We start from the raw sequence: 22,957 nt of genomic DNA on the forward strand, positions 1-22,957 counted from the left end.
ATGGTTTTGCCAGTGGTCATGTATGGATGTGAGAGTTGGACTGTGAAGAAAGCTGAGCACTGAAGAATTGATGCTTTTGAACTGTGGTGTTGGAGAAGACTCTTGAGAGTCCCTTGGACTGCAAGGAGATCCAACCAGTCCATTCTGAAGGAGATCAGCCCTGGGATTTCTTTGGAAGGAATGATGCTAAAGCTGAAACTCCAGTACTTTGGCCACCTCTTGCGAAGAGTTGACTCATTGGAAAAGACTGTGATGCTGGGAGGGATTGGGGGCAGGAGGAGAAGGGGACGACAGAGGATGAGATGGCTGGATGGCATCACTGACTCGATGGACGTGAGTCTGGGTGAACTCCGGGAGTTGGTGATGGACAGGGAGGCCTGGCGTGCTGTGATTCATGGGGTCACAAAGAGTCGGACACGACTGAGCGACTGAACTGAACTGACCCATTTTTCTGCTGGTAAAGGCGGCTCTGACCCTGGCCACATGGTCCTGGTTTACTTGGTGATTGTATTTCCCTTTGCAAATGAAGATTGTGGCATTCAAGTTTGGATCAGCACTGCTCTGAGTGTGGGATGAGGATCAGAGCTTGTGTGTGAATTGTTACCAGAATACAAGGTCATCGAGAGTAAATATTTAGAAACTTCTGTAGCCATTGACTTTGCCCTACCATCCAAGCTCAGGATCAGTGAATGGGTCTTGTGAACGGGGCTTGAAGGTCGTAAGTTCAAGTGGTGAATGTCGTGTGGTGTGAACTGGGGCTTGATCATGCACAGGGGGACCGTACATCAGACCATGATGGAGTGGAATTGAACTTTTAAGTGATGTGTCACAACACACAGCTTAAGTCCTTGGGATTTCCGGTGGCATCAGTCAGTCCTTTAGAATCTAGTCAAGGATAGCCCTAATAAAGGGGCTTCCCAGGTGGTGCTAATGGTAAAGAATGAGCCTGCCAATTTCAAATCCTGGGTGAGACAGATCCCCTGGAGAAGGAAATGGCACCCCAGTCCTGTATTCTTGCCTGGGAAATTCCATGGTTAGAGGAGCCTGGCAGGCTCCAGTTCATGGGGCCACAGAGTTGGACATGACTGAACACACACTGCACAGCTGTAATAAGATCAAATTTCTAGACCAGCAGGAAGAACTTCTGCAAAGACCCTGGTCTGGGCTGAGGATCCATTATGGGGGCCAGCCTGGGCCATCTGCCCATCCTCACACCCTACCCTCACCCCTGGCTACCCAATTTGTCGAAGAACAACTAATGCAAACAGTCTGCAAGGGCAGGATGCTTTCTCCAGCCAAGCCAGATCCCCGCTCTCCCTTCTTTTTTCAAATTAAAATGGAGATGTGCTATGGCTGCCTCTCCCAGACCCCTCTTCCTGGGAGGACTTGGCAGGGACCGAGGGGCACTCGGAAGCCCCACACAAGCTGTCGAGGCTGCTCTGGAAGGGGGTAATCTCAGGAAGGATGATTTAGAGCATGGCGTGGCAGGGCTGGAGGCGGTGAGGTAGCTGTTCCCCACGGCGCTCATTAAGCTTCCATAGATTGCATTTCCTGCCTCCCCCGCCAGCCCTCCAAAGTGCCTGTTATTAATTCATAAAAACACTGCAAGCGTGATTGAGTCCGCTGATTACTGGAGCAGGCAGACACAAGAGACGGTAAAATATTCCGTGTCTCTCTATCAAGCTCTCAGGGGCTCAGGAGGAAGAAAAAAAATAAAAAAAGAGAAAAGCAACAACACGAAGAAAGGAATATGAAAAAAAAAAAAAACCCTGTGTTGTGAAATATTAATCAGAGCTGTTTGCCCCTGGGGGCCAAAAATATGAGGCGGCATAATCAATGTAGCAAGAGCTGCCCAGCGACATGTCTTTGAGAAGCTGATTATTGCGGGTAAACACAGCTAAATATTCTGGATCTTTGGACTGTGCCTCTGGTGTTGCTGGAGAATCCGATTCCCTTATCATCCTTCTGCAGGTGTGGCCCCAGGGGAGTGTGGGAGGTGCTGGCAGGATATGGTTTCCTGGGCAGGGAGTCACTTGGGCCCCAGTAGGAGCTGCTTCTGTTACTTTCCAAATGCTAATCAGGAAAAAGGAGAAGTGGGGTTGTGGGGGAAGACACCCAAGGAGGTTTGTGTGCGCATAGAGGCTGGGGCCATCTTCCAGAATTGGCTCTTAACAGCTAATGACCAGATGCTGATCATGCCAAGGAAGCTCCAGTTCTTGAATGGCCTTTCTGAGGGTCCCCCCAAAGGAGCCCAGGCGGTTTTAGGGGGAATTGGGCAATGCACTCAGGAAAGACCCTAGTGTCTTTCCTGGGGTCTTTGCTACTAAACTCTGCATTGCAGAGAGTTTGGTTAGTTGACTGCAACATAAGCTCACTGTGTGCACATTGTGGCATTCATGGGTCCCCACAGCTACCCCATATCCACTGAGTTCAGTGACTGGGATCTGAAACCTGCATACAAACTGGAAAGGAATGTTCACATGTCACAGTGGGCTTGGGTGAGTGTGGGGATCATTCAAACCTGGCAGTGGACCTCACCTGCTCCAAATCTGAGGCTATCAGCATAGAAGTGACTTTGGAGGATGGGTATCTTCTTCATTGAGAACAGAGGCCCAGAGAGGGACCATGACTTGCCCTAGGTCACACAGCAGAGATAGGATTCTTGATGCATAGGCCAATCTCCCAGCACATCCCTTGGGGCATGAAGAAGGAGGAGCAGGGGCAAGTGATGGAGATTGGTTTGCATTAAGCCTTCAGGATTAAAGAAAGCTCCCTGTCAGCTAGAAGGAGCTGGATTAAAGGTGAGTGAACTCAGAGAAAGAAATGGTGCCTCAGAATTCCTGGGTGCTAGCTTCAACCCCACAAGTAAATTTTTTGAGAACCTTAATTAAATCACCATCTCTGAGCCTCAGTTTCCTCACCTGAAAGGAGTTTTTGACTAAGTAGTGATAGCAAAGATCTCATCAAGTCCTGATGAATGATAGCAGGATTTGAAGTAAGCTGTGGCTAGGGTCTTTTCCATGAAGGGCAGAAAAGCAAGGCAAGCTGGACAAATCACAGTGTTCCCCACTCCAGGGACCAGGAGAGAAGCTTCCGTAAAAGGACTCAGGAGGAGAACGACCCTCAGCTCCAAAGTGCCCTGAGTTACTTTGTTCTTCTCTTGGTGTTTATTACAGAAGTTCAGAACTCCATCTCTGTTCTCCATCAGTCACAACCCATGCTGGGGGAGGACTTACGGGAGTGATGGCTAATTGCTTTGGTAAGAGGCTTAATTTAGGAAAAAAGTATTACTTCTTGGCTTCAAGAGATGGTTGTTCAAGTCAATTGGGATGATAATGGTAATCGTAACTGTCATTCATAGAATAAGTACATTACTTCCAATCTTAAGCTAATTCTACCCATTTTACAGAACTGGAGAGCAAGGATTATCAAGGTTCAACAACTTGCTCCAAGTCATAGAGCTGGCCACTTGTGGAGCTAGGATTTGAACAAGGTCTCTATCAGATTCCCAAGGTCTGTTACCTTCCCACTATACCTCATATTGATGTCAGAGGAAGAAGAGGAAATGGATGTTTTCTACTGCTAATTTCTGCTCAGGCCAGAAAAGTGAGCTTCAGACTAGAAAGGAAAGAATTCCCTGAGCTGGTGGTGCAGCTGTGATGGAGGCAGGTCAGGACCCTGAACCTAGTCCAGTCTCCCAAGGCCAGTGAGCTATGCCCTGGATCCTGAGAGCTCCTAGCAAAGAAGATCATCAAACAGCTAGTGGTGATCTTAGGAGAACCATGGGGATGAGACAACTTGAATGGTAATAGAGTGTTATGTATTCATTAGCCTACTATTGATCCAGGGAGGGATTGTAGCATGAGTGATTAAAGCCATGATTTATTAGTAATTGAAAAATGGCATGGTGATCATCAGAGCTCAAGGTGGCTTTACAATGAATAGCTGAATCAAAATAAGCCTATGTCAAAGCAGCACTCTTTGACAAGGTTACTGGAAAGGTAATCAAAAACACAATAAATGTAATAGATCTAAATTTCCATAAAGTAATTGTCATGGACTCTCAGGACATCCTGATGAATGAGATGGAGAAATGCAGACAGGAACCTTGGGAACCTGAGTTTAGTGTTTGATTAATGCCCAGTGCCTGGTCCTCAAGACACTCCGCATCACTTCCCAAACAGAGCATCAATGTAGCAACAGCTGTGGCTCTGACTGCCTGGGATCCCCACCCCAGTCAGTAACTTTGCCCATCACCCGATATAGACTGAGAAGTCAGGGTTAATATTAACTTGAGAATAAAATTCATTGTATAGCATAATTTTTATAAAGTCCTTCATGTACCTTTGAAATAAAAAATAGTTGAACATCCAGAAAAAGTTCTGGAAGGATACACAGAAAACTCAGTGCTCATGGGGAGGGGTCAGAATGGGCATCAAGGGAAATTCTTTCTTTGGGATGGTTATTCTATAATGAGGATGTCATCAGACCTTATTTGAATAGAACTAGAGAAAGAAAAAGAAAAACGAGTGATCAGGCTTAGCAAGTACTTGGTAGGATTTGAGCATCAGGTATGTTTTGATGATGCGGAAGTTTCTTTCCAACCCTTGCTCTGCCTCCACTTTCTGGAACCTGGTTCCCCATCTCCCAGGAGAGTCTAGTTTAGGCTTGTGGTTCCCAAATATAACTCTGATCCCAAAGTACATCACTTTATAAGCTTTTTAAAAACAAGACATTTGGGGGTCACCAACTCCCAACAGTGAATAGGTGGCACCACTCCCCTCTGTAGAGCAGCCGAAAAAGACACTTGAGCGGTGATGACATACTAAGCACCAGGCACTGGGCTCTCCCCTTTCATTCTCATGACACACTTATCCAGTTCACTTATGGCTACCATCAAAGGACAAGGTCACAGAGGCTTGGGGAAGTGGGCACCTGTCCAAGGTCAGGCAGCTAGGAATTGACAGAGCCACAGTGTGGATCATTTCTTATGCAATATGTTGTGGGGCCCAGAGAAGAAGGTGATGACTTTTCATAGAGGAAGGATGAGTTCGGGAAGATCTCATTCAGAGGTGACATTTGAACAAAGGTTAGAAGGATGAGCATGCTTTGGTATTATAGGCAGGCCTGGCAGAAGAGGTAAGGAGCAGCCTAAGTAAAATGTGGAGCTGTGCAATGCAGGCATCTGGGAGGCAGCAAGTATGCTTCTCTGGCTCAGGATTTTAGCCCAATGGGTGGGGTGGAGGCAGGGGAGGTGACAGTAAGGTTCATCTCCTCTGTTGGTGCTCCCTGGAGAACAGCCACTCAGGACCCCATCTGCCCAGTCAACATTTCTTGACCCCCTGCTGTATACCAAAGCCTGTTCTAGGTACCAGAAGTCCCAGATACATGGGGAAGAGATATCCCAAGAGGCTCTCAGTCAAGAGGAAGCCCAGAGTATGCTTTAAAGGGCTGCCAAAGAGTGATTCAGAAAAGGATGGGCAATGCAAGAAAGCAATTGAAGAGATGCCACGCTACTTGGAGTTACCAGAAAAACAAACGGCCCAGACTGTACAGTTTGGCTGAGGTCAGGGAGGGAGAGATGCTGTACAACCAGCAGAACCTCAGCTGCTGCTAAGTCACTTCAGTCGTGTCCGACTCTGTGTGACCCCATAGATGGCAGCCCACCATACTCCCCGGTCCCTGGGATTCTCCAGGCAAGAACATTGGAGTGGGTTGCCATTTCCTTCTCCAGAACCTCAGCTGAAGGGTGGGCTAATTTAGAAAAGAGGAGGGAAGCATAGCAAGCACAGCACACAGCACAGGCGAAGGAGTAGAGATCAGGAAACCTCACGTGGCTCTGGGGCCAGGCTGTGGCATACAGACTTGGGTGTCTAGTCCTGCCCTATAAAAGGGGCCTGGAGGTTTTTGCTGTGGAACTCCAGGGGGTTTTGTTGTGGAACTCCAAGATAGCAAGATGCCCTAAAGCCAGTGACCAGGCAGCTTTTAGACTTTGGTGTCTCAGGCAAATAACTGTCCCTGCAAAGGGCTCCAGGCAGCCCAGGCCCCTGGCACCACAGCACCTGCAGTGCCAGTCTGGGCAGCTTCAGAGCCCCATCCTCTTAAGACAGTGGCTGCCTTCTACCTGCCAGGCTGCTGGGACAACTAATAAGCCCGTGTTTATAAAGGACTCTCAGCTCCTCAGAAGGGCTCTGCAGAAGTACAAGTGGGTTATAATTGCCACCGCCGTAATTAATGAGTCCCAACTTCTTAGAGAATATGAAGTGCATAATAGAAGAAGGGGGGAAAGAAAAAGAAAAACTCTGTGCATTTGAACTTGGGATTTTTTTTTTCTTTGTAAAGTACACTTTGGTAAAATATCAAATGATATGATATTCTCTCCTTTCAAAACTGAGTGGAATCCCAGATGGGATGCCTCAACACCAAGGGCAGAGTTTCCAAGAATAAAGGAGTGGATTGCAGGTCTTTGAAAAACACTGGGCTGGAAATCAATCCTGCCACTCCCAGTAACTTGCACAGGGAGTCTTCGTTTGTAAGGGGACAATGCTACCCACCTAACAGGTGCAGGGAGGGGCGTCACTGAGCTCAGGAAAGTGAAGCACTGGGCACACAGTTGGCATTCAGTTAATACCAATTCTATGACCTGGTAGATTCCAACCATGGAGGGGAAATAATGCCTCTTACTTGGCCTAAATTAAAAAGAAAGAAAACACATGCTTCCAAATTCCATTCTAATAAATGTAGTTATTTATAATAGATACTTTCTCATTTTTTTTTCTTTTGTGATGGTGGGGTATTATTTCCTTAAGATAAATTCCTAGACTTGAAAAGAAAAAGCATTCTTATGGTTCTCAGTGTGCATTGTTAAAATTCTCTCCAGAGGAATTTATGCTGGGGCTACGCAATTGGATAAGGATGTGTGTTTTTCCACAACTTCACCAGCATTGTGTATTACTATTTTAATGTGTGTGGAAGGGGACATGGAAGGTTTCACAATGTTTCCATCATGCATGTGGCAGTTGGGAAGCTAGGAGTTCTTACTCTGCCTCCTGGTTTCTGCTGGTGTTGGTCATGAAGTTGTCATCTGTACTTCCATAGGGTAAAGTAGATAGATGAAGAATTTCCTTCTATAAAGAAAAATAACTTAAAAAAAAAAGCTGAACACAGATATGCCTCCACTCATTGAAATTTTTGTAAAGAATTTGAATTATTTGGAAAAATAAACCAGAAATTCATTCTATTTATACATAATTTGAAATGACTTGCATATATTACCTATTATGCAAATTCAATTTTAAGAAATCCTTCTAAGGGCAAAGAGCATATAGTGGTACTTCAATGAGATGAAATTCCCTTTCTAAGCTTGGAGTGGTTTATTCAGCTGTCTTTAGAGGCTTCAGGCCTCTTCTTGGCTCTGGGGCTATCATGTCTTATTTACTCTTAGATGTTGGGAAATTTTTTTAAATATTTGTTTTGGCTATGCTGAGTCTTAGTTGTGGCCCATGGGATCCTTAGCTGTGGCCTGGAAACACTTAGCTCTGGCACATGGGATATAGTTCCCTGACCAGGGATCAAACCCCAGCTCCCTGCATTGGGAGAACAGAGTCTTAACCACTAAACCATCAGGGAACTCCCTCAGATGTTGGGAAATTGAAGTCCAAATGATCTTTTAAAATTTTGTCATGTCATTTGCTAGGACCTTCCCCTCCCCCACCCCCCGCAGTCCCCTACCCAGTCTCGGCCAGTTTTCTTAATTTTATCAGCTCTAGCTATTCTTCTTGGCTAGACGCAGCATCTCCCACCTTTGCTCTTGTTGCTATCTCATGCATCCAGAAGTTGTCAGGGAGACTCTTCTCAGTTCTCCAAATGCTCAACATGTTCAGACTCCACCTGGGCACATGATGCAGTAGGCTAGCCCACCACGTGATTTACCTGGGAGTCATGGGTTTACATGTCGGTCGTTCTTCTCCAGATGATGACCCACTGAGGCCAAGCACAGTTCTGCTCATCTTTGACTTTCCAGCCTTTGGGAGAAGAAAATAAATATAGCAACAAGCGTCAAGGAGAGTTTCTATGCTGTCTGGCATTGAACCTCAGAGCATTTCTGGAAAGAAGGCACCTCATATAGAGACTAGTGCTAGGTGTTAGGTGCTCAGTCACTTCAGTTGTGCCTGACTCTTTGCAATCCCTTGATCTGTAGCCCACCAGGTTCCTCTGTCAATGGGATTTCCCAGGCAAGAATACTGGAGTGGGTTGCCATTTCCTTCTCCAGGGGATCTCTCTGACCCAGGGATGGAACTTGAGCCTCCTACGGCTTCTTCATTGGCAGGTGGATTCTTTACCACTGAGACACCAGGGAAGTCCGGTCATATACAGACTGGAGGGAGCTTTCCCCACATGTCTGCATGGAAAGCTAGGATTGCATGAAGGATGGTGAGAAGAGAGCAATGCTGTCCTTGGGTATTTGTAGGGACATATGACCCAAATGCCTCATCTGAGCTCTTCAGGTGATTGCCCCAAGGGGCCTTCCCTGGCTGCTTCTGCCCATCAGAGTGGGTGGGCATATGACCCAAGCTTGGACTGACTCATGACATGTCAGGGATGTTGGCATTGGATCATGGAGACTTTGGGTTGTTCCTGTTGGCACTTGAACTGGTAAGTCAGGGTGACCATTTCCTGCTATGTACATAGAGAAGAGAAAGGCAAATATCAGACAGAGAGAGAATTGAAGCAGATGAAAAAATCAGAGGCAATTGGAGAAAGGAGATGATGAGGACCCTGAGAAGGGGGAAAGGAAGAGAAATTCTAGGGCCAGTTTCCCTCAATGGCCCACCAGCTTTCTGTACTTGGCCCTGGGAGAGTCCCATGAATCCTTATAATAAAATCTCTGCTTTACTCAAGGCCTTCAAGTAGCTTTCTATTCCTTGCAACTAAATGATTTCTACCTAAGACACTCATCATTTTCTTAATAACTTGACCTCATTTATTGATGTGTATAATTTTTTTTCAATTTCAAAGGAACATAATGGAAGGATTAGGATGCTAATTTCTCCTATTTATTTCTTTAGCAATAGAAATTTCTAGTTACCTATCCAATATTCATTTTCTTCTTTTCATAATGGAATTCCTATATTTTGGTGGTGCCAGTATGACCAACTAAAAAGGTACATATCCCAAACTATCTTGCAGCTGCCAGTGGTTATAAGAGCTGAAAGTAGAAATCATTGGGTGGACCTCCAGGAAAGTCCCATAAATGGGGCTGACTAGACTGGCAGGTGATTTTCTTCCTTCCTTTCTCCTAGGATCTTCCTGTCTGGAACATGGGCATAATGGCTGGAGCTACAGCAGCCATTTTGTGAATAAGATGGACTCATACTTTCAGGCTGGTGGAGCAGAGAGCTGTAAGGAGCTTGGGTCCCTGATGAACTTATGGACCATGCTAAACAGTCAGCAAATGGTTCACTCTGGCCTACCTGGGCCTACCAACTCTACTTCAGGTATAGGCTGGGGAACCTCAGTACCAGTTCCTTTATTCTGACCTGTATCCAGATGCTTTCCTCTCTGGGATCTACCCACAAGACCCAGAAGCATCCCTTCTCATCCCATTGAATCTGCTTTCCTGGCTGACACTCCCCTCCTTGACTAACTCCATTCTCCATCCCTGGAGACAGCCCATCCTTCCTGCTTGGCACATCCACCCCAGGTTGGATGCCAACAAGATCCCTGTACTGAGAGCTAGAACCACATCCACAAATCCAGTTGTGAAGGCTGTTAGGCATGACCCTGGTCCTGGAGCACAAATTTGGGATCCCCAAACTGATCCTAGCCCAGGGCTTTCTCATGTGGCTTCCCAGATGCCCAAGCCAGACACTTGGGAGAAAGCCCCTCTCTTACCACCCTCCACCTCCCACCACACCATTCAAAGGACCACCATATCCAGGTGACTCCAACTGCTAACTAGTCCCAAAAGGCATCACGTCGCTCCACCCTGTTGCCACTTCCTGGGCAGGCTGCTGCCCTCTCTCTGGACTGTCCCAATTGTCCCTCCCTGAGATATCTCCCTGCAACCTTACTTGTCTCCAACCCAAGCTCCACTCCGCAGTCAATATGGCTTTTGCAGAACATAAAGCCGATTGCCTTCCTTCTTCGCTTACCCGTCTATACTCGCTGGCTTCTGGGGCTTTGTCGCCTGGTTATGTGTCACACTCTGTCTATGCTGACTGCCCTTCTCCCTCCCACCACCCTCAGGGAACCGTCCCTAACCTCTGGACCAGGTGGAATTTTCCTGGCGCTGGGTCCCAACACCCCGTGTGCATCCCTGCTCTCATCGTCAGGCGCCCCCCTGCTGTGCACACACTCTGGAGAGGGGCTCAGCCTGCCGGCTGCACCCTGTGCCCACCATCTGGCTGAGCCCCTGGCCCAGGGTGGGCTTCAGAAGCTCTCTGTTGAGTGATAGAGGGCACGAGACAGAGCCTGGATCCAGCAGAGAGGGCTGAGATATTCCAGCAACTTCTGGGTCCCTCAGCTGTGACCTTGTGCTGCCTCCATCCATCTGAGACAGCAGCCCAGCCTGGGGTTAAGCAACCGTGCTGGTGAGAAAGTTGGCACAGGCACTGGGGCTTGGAGGTGCCCCCTGCTGCCTGCTGATGGCAAGGCTCTTGCACACTGGAAGAATGGGATCTCCCTCTGTTCCTGGAGGAAATCAGGACCTTCCCTCCTCCTTCACCAGAAGTCAGAACCATCCCTGAAGAGCACTGGATGAGAACCTGGAGTGGCCTTGGGAAATAAATCCCCAAGTCCTGCTATGTTAAACTCAATATAAGTGACACAGACTCCCCAGGTGGGAATGTCCCAGGGTAGCAGCTCTCCAACTTGAGTGGACATCAGGATCTCCTGGAGGGCTTGTTAAAACACAGATTGCAGGCTCTACCCCTACAGTTTCTGATTTATAGGTAGAGTTGGGGCGGGACTGGGGATCTGCATTTCTAACAGGCTCCCAGGTGCTGCTGATGGTGCTGGTCAGGGGGTCACACTCTGAGGGGTTTGCCCTATTGGGACCTAGGGAAGCCATTCTGGAGCCTCTGCCACCCTTCAGAGGCAGGGGAGGTGCCCCTGGCTGGCACTGCCAAGCTGGACAGCTGTGATCAGATGCCCAGGAAAGTGACTGAGGAGTACTCTCAGCACCCCTGGATGCTCACCCCACACCCACATCCTGGCACACTCAGAGCCTGGTCTCTATTCAGCTGCCTTTGTAATCCCTTCCTAAAACCCTTGAAAAGAGGGAGAAAGATTTAAAGTCCTTATTCTGCACTATGGAAGAAATATTAAGGAATGATGTAGCCTTAAACCCTATATATGTAAATGTACTCATTTGAATAACTGCCAATTTATATGCCTCATCAAATTAGATATTCAAATTCTAGCCTGTGTATGTACAGTTGTTTCTCTTCCTGGTTCGGGCTTAAATAGTTACTTGAAAGATGAGCTGCTGGCTTCTCTTCTGGGCTCCTGTCTCCTTAGGACTGAAAGGAATAATTAGAGATTAGTTTTCTGGAGCATAATTTGTCCCTTTGATGACTGGGCCGGCCCTCTTTTTCGTCGTTTCTGTCACAGTAATACACCATCTCCTTCTGTGTGGGCCTCCTGGAAGAATGTGTTTTCTTCAATACCCCTGGGTTTCACCACACCCCAGGAGGTGCCAGGGTGTAAAATTGGACCACATCTCACACATGGAGAAACCGAGACTTGAGGTTACACAGCCTGCAAAACGGGAACTCCAGCCTGGGGTTTTGGATTCAAAACCCAGGCCTCTCTATTTCGTCCTATCAGTCCTGGGCATATGCATTTTCTCTTTTTTAGCCCCAGAAGATCGTAATTGGTGATGATTTAAAGCGCTCTGATTCTTTTCTAAGAGTTCTCTAAGAGCAAAGCCCTTTTACTCAGTTCTTTCTGATAACCCCTGTGGGGCATGTGCAGTTATTCTTCACCCCATTACACAGATGAGGAAACTGAGGTCTGAAGTTATAGGGCAGGTTAGAATCAGAGCAGCAACTTAGACCAGGTAATGCTCTTCCCCTGTGAGGTGAGGGCAACTTATAAGATGACTGTTAGAATCTCTCCCAACCCCGACTCAATGACCCTGCATAGGCAGCTTAACCAATTGGAGGCTGACTCTGGTGGAGTATTTACACCATGGGAATGAGCCCAACCTAACTCAGATTCATCTCTCACAGAGAAGATATTTATGAGAGAAAGCAGCCTTATTTTCCAGCTGGTCTTGAATCTTCAGGGCTACAGCCATTGGCATCCCATTCTCATCTCTCAAGGCAGGCCAGACATTGCACAGTGGACTCTCCAGAGAGGTGACCAAGTACCCCTGACTACCTTCTTCAGAGGGACCATTCACCTGCCTGTGGGCCCCCTTCTGGGTCTTGCCAGTTCCTGTGTGATCTGTAAGATTCCCAGAAGACAGTCAAGGAGCTGCCCCCGTTTCAGAATTCTATACCACCTTTATACTCCCTTATCACATCTTTTTGACTTCTGGGAGCTTGAACCCCATGAATTAGGGCATTTAGCATCTGTCTTTTCCTCCCTGTCTCACTAGCTTTGTAGGTAATGAATCTTTCATCTCTGGAGATAATTCAAGGTGAGGCTGAACAGACACATGGCCAAGTTGCTACAGGGGTTTTTTATTTTATTTATCTATTCATTTTTGGCTCTGCTGGGTCTTCTTTGCTGCATGGGCTCTTCTCTAGTTGTGGCAAGTGGGGGCTACTCTTTAGTTGCGGTGCTTGGGCTTCTCATTGCAGTGGCTTCTCTGGTTGAAGAGCGTGGGCTCTAGAGCACAGGCTCAGTAGTTTTGGCACACGGGCTTTAGTTGTTCTGTGGAACGTGGGATCTTCCTGGATCAGGGATGGAACCCATGCCTCCTGTATTGGGCAGGTGGATTCGTTACCACTGAGGCACCAGAGAAGCCCTGCTGCAGGATTAAATTCAAGTATCACGCAGAAGGTAAGGCCAGATGTTTCAACCAGAAAAGCCATGATTGTCCTCTCTGGTCTTGACTCTTGACCTCACCTGACCTTTAGAAGCTGATGCTCCCTCCTGCTAAGTTGAATGCATGGGCCTCTTGTCTTCCAGCTTGCCCTGTGGATCATTACCCAAGACCAACATGATCTGTCTGGGTACCACTATGGAGGCTCTCCCCTGAGCTCAGAACCTAGACGGCAGACAGGGCCACTGAAATCTCAGATTTCCCACTGGCATTCCCACTGGTAGGGACTCACCTCTAAAACAGGATGCTGGCCTGAAAAAGCTGCTGTTGACAGGCTGGCGTGCCCTCATCAGCCTCAAGGATGCAGCGGGCCAATTATGCAAGGAGCATCAGGCTGGGAGGGGCTGGGAGATGCAGGCTCTGAAAATGCCTTTTCCTTTTTCTCTAGGTGTTGGTGTTCTCATCCTTAGGTTGTAAATATTATGAAAGGACTTGGGATGGTTAAGAATGTTAAGTCCTTCCTTTCCCTGAGACCTGTGGTCCATTTCAGCTCCAACTCACCCAGTCTCAACATTGCTGGTGGTTATTTATTTATCTTTTTTTTTTCAATCATCGAATACAGAGAGATCCTCCAGCAAAAGAGACACAGAGGCATTTTAACGGAGGTGGAAGGAAAACTTTGGTGCATTTGGGGTTTATTTCTTATGACTTACACCCCACCTACTTCCTGCAAATATTCCAGGGAGTTTACAATATTCAAACGTATAATAAGGTAGCCAAAAGTAAAACCAAAAAGAGATTTCCAGAGCCATTTAGAGAATTGGGAAGAAGAACCCTTCAGGAGCCTAGAATAAGATCTGATTTACTTCTGAGACTCCTGGCAGCCAAAGCAAAATGAAGTAGTCAAAGGAAGGTAAAGAATGGGCAATCTGGGGATCCTTGTAGAGGAAAATCTGACCCTTTCCTGGAGGTGGGGCCAGGCTTGATACTTCAGGGGTGGGGCTCACCACCTCACCTTTTGCTTGATCTTCATCCAGCTCTCCCCAGCAAGCGTCCACTAAAGCCCAGAAATTAGTCATGCCTGCTGTGTTTCCAAACCAGCTTCATAAATAAACATGGGTGCCTAGGAGGAATTCCCCAAAGAAAGTTAGGAAATCAGAGTTGTGATTATACTAAGGAGCAGGGCATGCAAATACAGCAGCTGCTTCTATCCGTAAATAGGAGAGGAGAGGCATTTGGTGGCTGTTTGCAATGATCAAGTGTGGTCTAGACCAAAATAGTCAAATGTATTTGGGCTGGGAATTAGGTACAGATAAACATGAGGTAAGTTGCTTTAAGCAATAACTTTGCCTGGAAACATCACGGGCAAGCTGGCCCCTTGTGGAGTGAGCATCATTTTACATGCGTTCAGGCAGGCGTCCGTTAAAGAACTCTAAGGGGTAATCTTTTGTTGAGGCTTAAAAATGTCTGTCTCATGTCCATGCTCTACATCTGTGTCTCTATTCTTGCCCTACAAATATGTTCTTCTGTACCATTTTTCTAGATTCCACATCCACATATATGAGATAATATACAATATGGGAAGAAGGGGAGGGTGTAATGAATTGGCAGATTAGGATCGACATATATATGTGTGTGTGTGTGTGTGTGTGTGTGTGTGTGTATGTATATACTACTATGTGTAAAACAGATAGCTAGTGGGAATATGCTGTGTAGCACAGGGAATTCTACTCAATGCTCTGTGATGACCTAGATGGGTGGGATAGGGGGATGGGAGGGAGGTTCAAAAGGGAGAGCATATATGTATACATAAAGCTGTTTAACTTTGTTGTACAGCAAAAATTAACATAACATTGTAAAACAATTACACTGCAAGAAAAATTAATAAAACAAAACAAGTCTGTCTCCTTTATCTATTTGGTACAGGCAGCTTTCGAATGGATGCGCTCCTTGAAGAGAGAATCTGCAGGTTGAGCAGGAGTGCATTCGCGTCCTCACGCCTGGATGCCATGAGCTGCTTGTGCACCCTTCCCTTCTCTCGTCTGTGTGTCATCTCGTTGTATCTCTTGAGTAAATGAGCTTTCTGTTCACACTGACCAAGTCAGGAAAGGGACGCTAAAGGACCTGGGAGGATCTGTGCTGCTCTCAATGAAACGATGAGCCTGCTGACTGTGAGTGCAGCTCCTGCAGAGACAACAGAGCCCAGAATGCTTCCCAGGGCAGAAGTTCCACTTCAGGGCCTTGCTGAGGCCTCAGTACAGGTGGATAAGGCAAGAAATCTGCAGCCATTGGAAGGGCTCGGGGGAGCAGAACGGTAACTTCCGGAATAATTTTCAGAAGCCTGAGTTGAGCATATGGAGCCTTTCCTCAGGGCCCTGAATATGAACGCAGCCTCACCTACCTCAATTCCTCACAGGACATCCCACTTGGTGCAAGGTACCCAAATGTGTCCAACCTTGACCAGGGGACTCTTCCTAGGATGCCTCTCCTTTCTTCCTCTGGTAGTTCTCAGTGGAGGCAAGTTTGTTCCCCAGGGGACGTTCGGTAACATCTAGAGACATTTCTGGTTGTCACCACTTAGTCAGGGCTGGAGTTGCTGCTGGCATCCAGAGGAAAGAGGCCAAGGATGCTGCCAAACATCTGTTATGCACAACACAGCCTGCACAAGGAGGTATCCATCCTGAAGGGCAACCGTGCCCAGGCCGAGAATTTCTAGATGACCGGGGCTTGCCCTCCAAAACTCAGCAAGGAGCACACCAGCTGAAGAAAGGCTCCTAGCTTGCTGGGCCCAGCCGGGTTCCCAGGCCAGCAGAGAGTTGGCCACAGGAATGAATGAGAGATCAGGAATAGATTCGGTCATTCATGTGTTCTTTTCTGTCCTGCTCTTTCTTTCCCCTGCCTGAGTTGGCTTCTGGATAGCAGGCAGGCGCAGCTCTTTGCCAAGAGGGCTCTAGTTGGTCCCTTCCAGACTCAGTTTCCCCACCAGTAATAGAAGGAGCACAGACCCTTCCAGGGCTGACCTCGTTCTGACCCAAGCTCCCACTCCCCCAAAATGACAGCCGCTCGCTTCGTCAGCAGCCTCAGTGTCAACAGCTGAAGTGCAGCAAGAAACTGAGATTAACTCCACTCCAGAAAAACCGCAGGAGCCAGAGAACCTTGTTGAAAATGCCTGCTTACTGGAATGCCTGCTAGAAATGACAATCACAGTTTAATTACTTCTCAGAGAAGAGCTTTCTCTTCAGGGCTGTGGATTTGTACCCTTCCAGCTGCTGCTTTCTTGTCATCACCATCCTCTGGGCTAGCTGATTTGCCCCAGACAGCTCCTCTCGAGTAAGAGCAGGAGCCTGAGCCCCCGTGGCAGGAGCTAAGTAGGGACTATCTGAGGCACCAGCCTGGAAATCAGGTGATCTGGGGACCAGGATGGGCCTCATTGCCATGTGACCTTGCACGAGCCTCCTTATCAGTCTGGGCTTCAGCTTATCCATCTGTACAATGAGGTGATAATGCTTAGACTACCTCATAGAGTTAATAGAAAATCGACGGAAATGGAAGAACAAGACAAAGGATGCGGCTAATATGCCTGAGACCCTATCATATACCGGGAGCCCAGTGGCTCAGATGGTAAAGCATCTGCCTACAACGTGGGAGACCTGGGTTCGATCCCTGGGTCGGGAAGATCCCCTGGAGAAGGAAATGGCAACCCACTCCAGTACTCTTGCTTGGAAAATCCCATGGACGGAGGAGCCTGGTAGGCTACAGCCCACAGGGTCGCAAAGAGTCAGACACGCTGAGCGACTTCACTTCACTTCACTGTGCTGTCTTTTGTGCGGATTCCTCTGTTCTACAGAGGAGGAGACTGAGGCTTAGAGACGTTGATGAATGCTCATGGTCCCATGGTGGTGGAATTGGGATGTGACCCCAAGTCTGCCTAACGCTGAGGACCTTGTTCTCCCTTCCAGGCTGCACTGTCTCCATCGCATGGACTGCCTGTAAAACCTGAGAGTCCTGTCCACATGCAAGCCTTTCCCAGAATCGCCATCTCAGCACACATTTACCCTTCAGTAAGGGCTGAAGTGTATGGGACTGAGGCAACCCTGGAGGAGAGGAAAGAACGCCGTGTGAGCTGGAGGAGGTGGGATTCGACCTGGGCCTTGGATGGTGGGACAGAGAGGACCAACAAGGGCCTTGCAGTCAGAGAGAAGGGCAAGACCTAAGACATAGCATGGGGATGGGCCTGCGAAATGCAGGTGGTAGTGAGAAGAGCATCTGACTAGAGTAGAGGCCACACAGGAAATGATGGTGAAAGGGTAGCGGAGATGGGTGCATCGGGGGGATGGGCCATCTTCTCTGTCCTCAGTCTATGAAATGCCACTCTCAGATTCCTCACACTCTGGGGTCAATGGCAGACTAGTTAAAAGAAAAATTCAGAAGTAGAACCCTTGGAGATAATGATCATTTTAATTGGGATCAGTGCTTCAGGCTGGAAGGAGAAGGTTTTAATGTGGCTCAGCTGGTAAAGAATCTGCCTGCAATGCGGGAGACCTGGGTTCGATCCCTGGGTTTGAGAAGATCCCCTGGAGAAGGGAAAGGCTACTCACTCCAGTATTCTGGCCTGGAGAATTCCATGGACTGTATAGTCCATGGGGTCGCAAAGAGTCGGACATGACTGAGCGACTTTCACTTCACTTTCATTTTCCAGTTAGCAGCTGGCAAGTCCAGTTGGAGCTGGGATGCGGTCACACCACAGCAATGCAGCCAGACCATCCTCTTCCTTCACCCCACCTTCCTGTTCAATGAACCTCACTGGTGCCTCCCCTATAGCAGGCCTTCCGGTAGGGAATCTCCATGCCGTATCTCATTTAATTCTCTAAGAAGCCCCAGAACTGACAGCAAGTTATTTCTCTCCGTCCCACTCTCAGGCTGCCCAGGGTTACTTCAACCCCATTTGCAGATGTAGCAGCTGAAGGCTAGATGGTTGAAGTTACTTATGTGCAGTCCCCTGCCAGTTCTTACTGGCAGAAATGACACTAGTTTTCAGGTCCTCTCAGCTCCCTGCCTGGTGCTCTCTTGCTGATAGCCCTTGGTCTGATGGAAAGAAGAAAAGGAAGGTCCGTGCCTGCCTTCACCAGACCTCAGTTTGGAGTCTCAGTTGGTCAGAGTCACCATGAATCCCCCTTGGCCTGGAGAGCAAGGAAATTGACCAAAAAGCCAACTTCCAGTCAATTGCACTTTCTCACTTTAAGGACTACATTGATTTAAAAAAGTATTAGCCATTTCATATGGAAATCGTTCTAAAACATCATTCTTTCCTGCTCTAACAAGTGGCATTTGGGGGACCCAATGTTCAGTCTATAGAAATGAAGGTACCTGGAATGTGAAGGGCTTTGAAGCTTTCTGACCTTGTCCTGCTTGGGTGGGCAAAGTCCATGACTCACCTGCCTGATTAATAATAACAAAAATTTATTAACAATAAAGTAATAATAATAATATAAAATAATAACAATAATAATTGGAAAGGTAAAGTAATAAAAATTGTACCTATCTTGAGGGCCCCTGGCTAACTTGGATGTGTTGGATTGCCTATAAGCAGCCACTGAACAGTCCCCAAAATGCTCGTTGGTGAAACTGTGCCTCATTTGCCCATAAAATAAATTGGGGATGGGGGTGGTGCTTATGCTTTTTGTTCAGTTTGCAGTCAATCAAGAGGCCCCCAGTGACAGCCCTTCCTGAGTCTCACCTCTGATGATTTCCAAGCTGCCCAGTAAACACCCTTCTTGCCTAGGCTCTCCCTCTGGGTACAGGTTTAGAGGAGACTTTCAGGAGAGGGGTAGTTACCCTAGCTAGGAGTAGACCCATGGCCCAGGCTATCCCAGGCCACAGCCCCTCCCAGGGCTTTGCTGCTGGAACAGGTGAGAAGGTCGGGAAGGTCCAAGAGCATCTTTGCCCACAGTTCCTGCAGCCTGACACCCAGGACACACTGGTTATTTCCCAGACTGGTTCCCCTCTGTGAGCTCCCTGCTGCTGCTGCTGCTGCTAAGTCACTTACGCTAATGGGCGGTCTGAAATGCAGTGCTTGGGTGCAACCTCAAAAACAACAGAATGATCTTGTTTTGTTTCCAAGCAAACCATTCAGTAATCCAAGTCTATGCCCCAACCACTGATGCTGAAGGAGCCGTTGACTGCTTCTATGAAAATGTACAAGACCTTCTAGAACTAACACCAAAAATGATGTCCTTCTCATCATAGGAAATTGGAATGCCAAAGTAGAAAGTCAAGAGATACCCAGAATAACAGACAAGTTTGGCCTTAGAGCACAAAATGAAGCAGGGCAAAGGCTAGCAGAGTTTTGTCAAGAGAACACACTGGTCATAGTAAATACCCTTTTCCAACAACCAAAGATGACTCTACATGTGGACATCACCAGATGGGCAATATTGAAATCAGATTGATTGTGTTGTTTGCAGCCAGAGATGGAGAAGTTCTATACAGTCAGCAAAAGCAGGACCTGAAGCTGACTGTGGCTCTGATCATAAGCTCCTTATTGAAAAATTCAGGCTTAAATTGAAGAAAGTAGGGAAAATCAGTAGGTCATTTAGGTGTGACCTAAATCAAATCCCTTACGAATACACAGTAGAGGTGACAAATAGATTCAAGGGATTAGATCTGGTAGACAGAGTGCCTGAAAAACTATGGACAGAGGTTTGTAACACTGTACAGGAGGCAGTGACCAAAACAATCCCAAAGAAAAAGAAACACAAGAAGGCAAAGTGATTGTCCGAGGAGCTTTTACAAACAGTTGAGGAAAGAGAAGTAAAAGGCAACAGAGTAAGGGAAAGATATACCCAACTGAACGCAGAGTTCCAGAGAATTGCAAGGAGAGATAAGAAGGCCTTCTTAAATGAACAGTGCAAAGAAATAGGGGACAACAACAGAATGGGAAACACTTGAGATCTCTTCAAGAAAACTGGTGATATCAAGGGAACATTTCATGCAAGGATGGGCTCGATAAAGGACAGAAATGGTAAGAACTTGACAGAAGCAGAAGACATTAAGAAGAGGTGGCAAGAAAACACAGAAAAACTATATAAAAAAGTCTTAATGACTCGGATAACTACAATGGTGTGGTCACTCACCTAGAGCCGGACATCCTGGAGTGTGAAGTCAAATGGGCCTTAGGAAGAATTACTACCAACAAAGCTAGTGGAGGTGATGGAATTCCAACAGAGCTATTTCAAATTCTAAAAGATGATACTGTTAAAGTTCTGTACTCAACATGTCAGCAAATGTGGAAAACTCAACAGTGGCCACAGGACTGGAAAAGTTCAGTTTTCATTCCAATCCTGAAGAATTGCAATGCCAAAAAATGTTCAAATTATAATACAATTGTACTCATTTCACATGCTAGCAAGGTTACGTTCAAAATCATTCAAGCTAGGTTTCAGCAGTATGTGAACCGAGAACTTCCAGAAGTACAATCTGGGTTTAGAAGAGACAGAGGAACCAGAGATCAAATTGCCAACATTCGTTGGATCATGGAGAAGGCAAAGGATTTCCAGAAAAACGCCTACTTCTAGTTTATTGACTATGCTAAAGACTGACTGCGTGGATCACAACAAACTGTGGAAAATTCTTAAAGAGATGGGAATAGCGGACTGCCTTACCTGTCTCCTGAGAAACCTGTATGAGGGTTAAGAAGCAAGAATTAGAACTGGACATGGAAAAACTTAACTAGTTCAAAATTGGGAAAGGAGTACAAGGCTGTATATTGTCACCCTGCTAATTTAACTTATATGCAGAGTGCATCATGTGAAATGCTAGTCTGGGTGAATCCCAAGCTGGAATCAAGATTGCTGGGACAAGTATCAACAACCTCAGACATGCAGATGACACCACTCTAATGGCAGAAAGTGAAGAGGAACTAAAGGGTCTCTTGATGAGGGTGAACAAGGAGAGTGAAAAAGCTGGCTTAAAACTCAACATTCAAAAAACTAAGATCATGGCATCTTGTCCCATCACTTCATGGCGAATAGATGGGGAAAAGTGGAAATAATGACAGATTTTATTTTCTTGGGATCCAAAATCACTGTGAATGGTGACTACAGCCATGAATTTAAAAGACGCTTGCTCCTTGGAAGGAAATCTATGACACAAATCCAGACAATGTACTAAAAAGCAGAGACATCACTTGCTGACAAAGGTCCATATAGTCAAAGTTATGGTTTTTCCAGTAGTCATGCATGGACGTGAGAGTTGGACCATAAAGAAGGCTGAGTGCCGAAGAACTGATGCTTTCAAACTGTGATGCTGAAGACCCTCTTTTTTTTTGAGGCTTGAAAGATTGTCTTTATTGACAAATAAGTCTAACTGTTCTCTTTTTTAAGTTTATTTATTTTAACTGGAGGACAATTGCAATATTGTGGTGGTTTTTGCCATACATCAATATGAATAGGCCATAGGTATACATATGTCCCTTCCATCCTGAAACCCCTCCATCCTAAATCCCCATCCCACCTCCCTCTCCACCCCATCCCTCCAGGTTGTCACAGAGCCCCAGCTTTGGGTGCCCTGTGTCATACATCAAGTTTCCACTAACTACTTTACATATGGTAATGTATATGTCTTAATGCTATTCTCTCAACTCAATCCCACCCTCTACTTGGAGAAGACTCTTGAGAGTCCCTTAAACTGCAAGGAGACCAAACTAGTCAATCGTAAAGGAAACCAACCCTCAATATTCATTGGAAGGGCTGATGTTGAAGCTGAAGCTCCAATACTTTGGCCACCTGATGTGGCCAATTCATTGGAAAAGAGCGGGGAAGGAAAGATTGAGGGCAGGATGAGAAGGGGCAGCAGAGGATGAGATGATGGATGACATCGCTGACTCAATTGATGTGAGTCTGAGCAAACTCCAGGAGATGGGGATACCAGACCAGGACAGGGAAGCCTGTCGTGCTACAGTCCGTGGGGTTGCACAGTGTCGGACATGACGTGGCAACTGAACAACAGCAATGGGCCGTAAGATCAACAAACCTTCGACTAGCTCATTAGAGGTGTGTGCAAAGTAAGAGCCCAAGGGGCCCAACAGGGCATGGGATCAGCCACATAATCCATTAAGACTTATTCATCAGCTCCTACCATGTGCCAAGGTTAGTACCAGCAGTAGAGGGAGGCTCTGTGGCTTCCCTCTGTCAGTATCGACCACCCAAGCCCTGGGAGCTCTCTGCGAAGAGGACTGAGGTTTGAAATAGCGGTCCCTGCAGGGCCCTTTGATCTGGAGCCCAGGTGCAATTTACCGGAAATTTTAATAGCCTTTTATCTTTACAACAGGAAGCTGGGTTACAACCAAGGGTCCCTCACATGTGGATGCTAGGCTGGTTTGGAACAGAAGCTCCATCTAGAAAGAGAAACACACACTAGACTGCACACGGGTTATGTGTTTCTCTATTTAACAGGCAGTTTTTGAACTCCTTCTCTGTGCCAGGTCAAGTGTGGACACTTTAAATGATCCTCATAACTTCCACAGTGAAAGCTCCCGGGCAAGGACAAAGCATCCAGCAAGGCCCCAGATCTGAGTGGAGCCTCTCCTGTCTGGCTAGAAACTCTGCTTTGCACAGAAGATGCCCAGCTCCTTGTAAGCTCTGAAATTCTGTGACCAGTTTGTTCAGTGTGCTCCACCACTGGCCACCCGCCCCCTGCTGCCGCAACTCCCCAAACACTGCTCAGAGCTAAGGTCAGCATCAAGGAAAAACATATGTTGTCCTTATTCTGCCTCCCGTCTTCACCAGTTTCTGACAAGAAGTAGGCTCGGGTCTTCTTCCATGGTGGTGGTGGGGCTGGGGACTCTGTTTCCAGCATGGGCAGGGATGGGCTGGGAGGAAGAACAGGAGAGAGCTGCACTTGAAAAGGGAGGCTTTATGGAAGCCGTCCTGGACCCAAAGGGATGACCTACAGTAGCAGAGTGCT

Source organism: Bison bison, unplaced genomic scaffold, assembly GCF_000754665.1.
Source record: "Bison bison bison isolate TAMUID 2011002044 unplaced genomic scaffold, Bison_UMD1.0 scf7180017864034, whole genome shotgun sequence".
Taxonomy (NCBI): domain Eukaryota; kingdom Metazoa; phylum Chordata; class Mammalia; order Artiodactyla; family Bovidae; genus Bison; species Bison bison.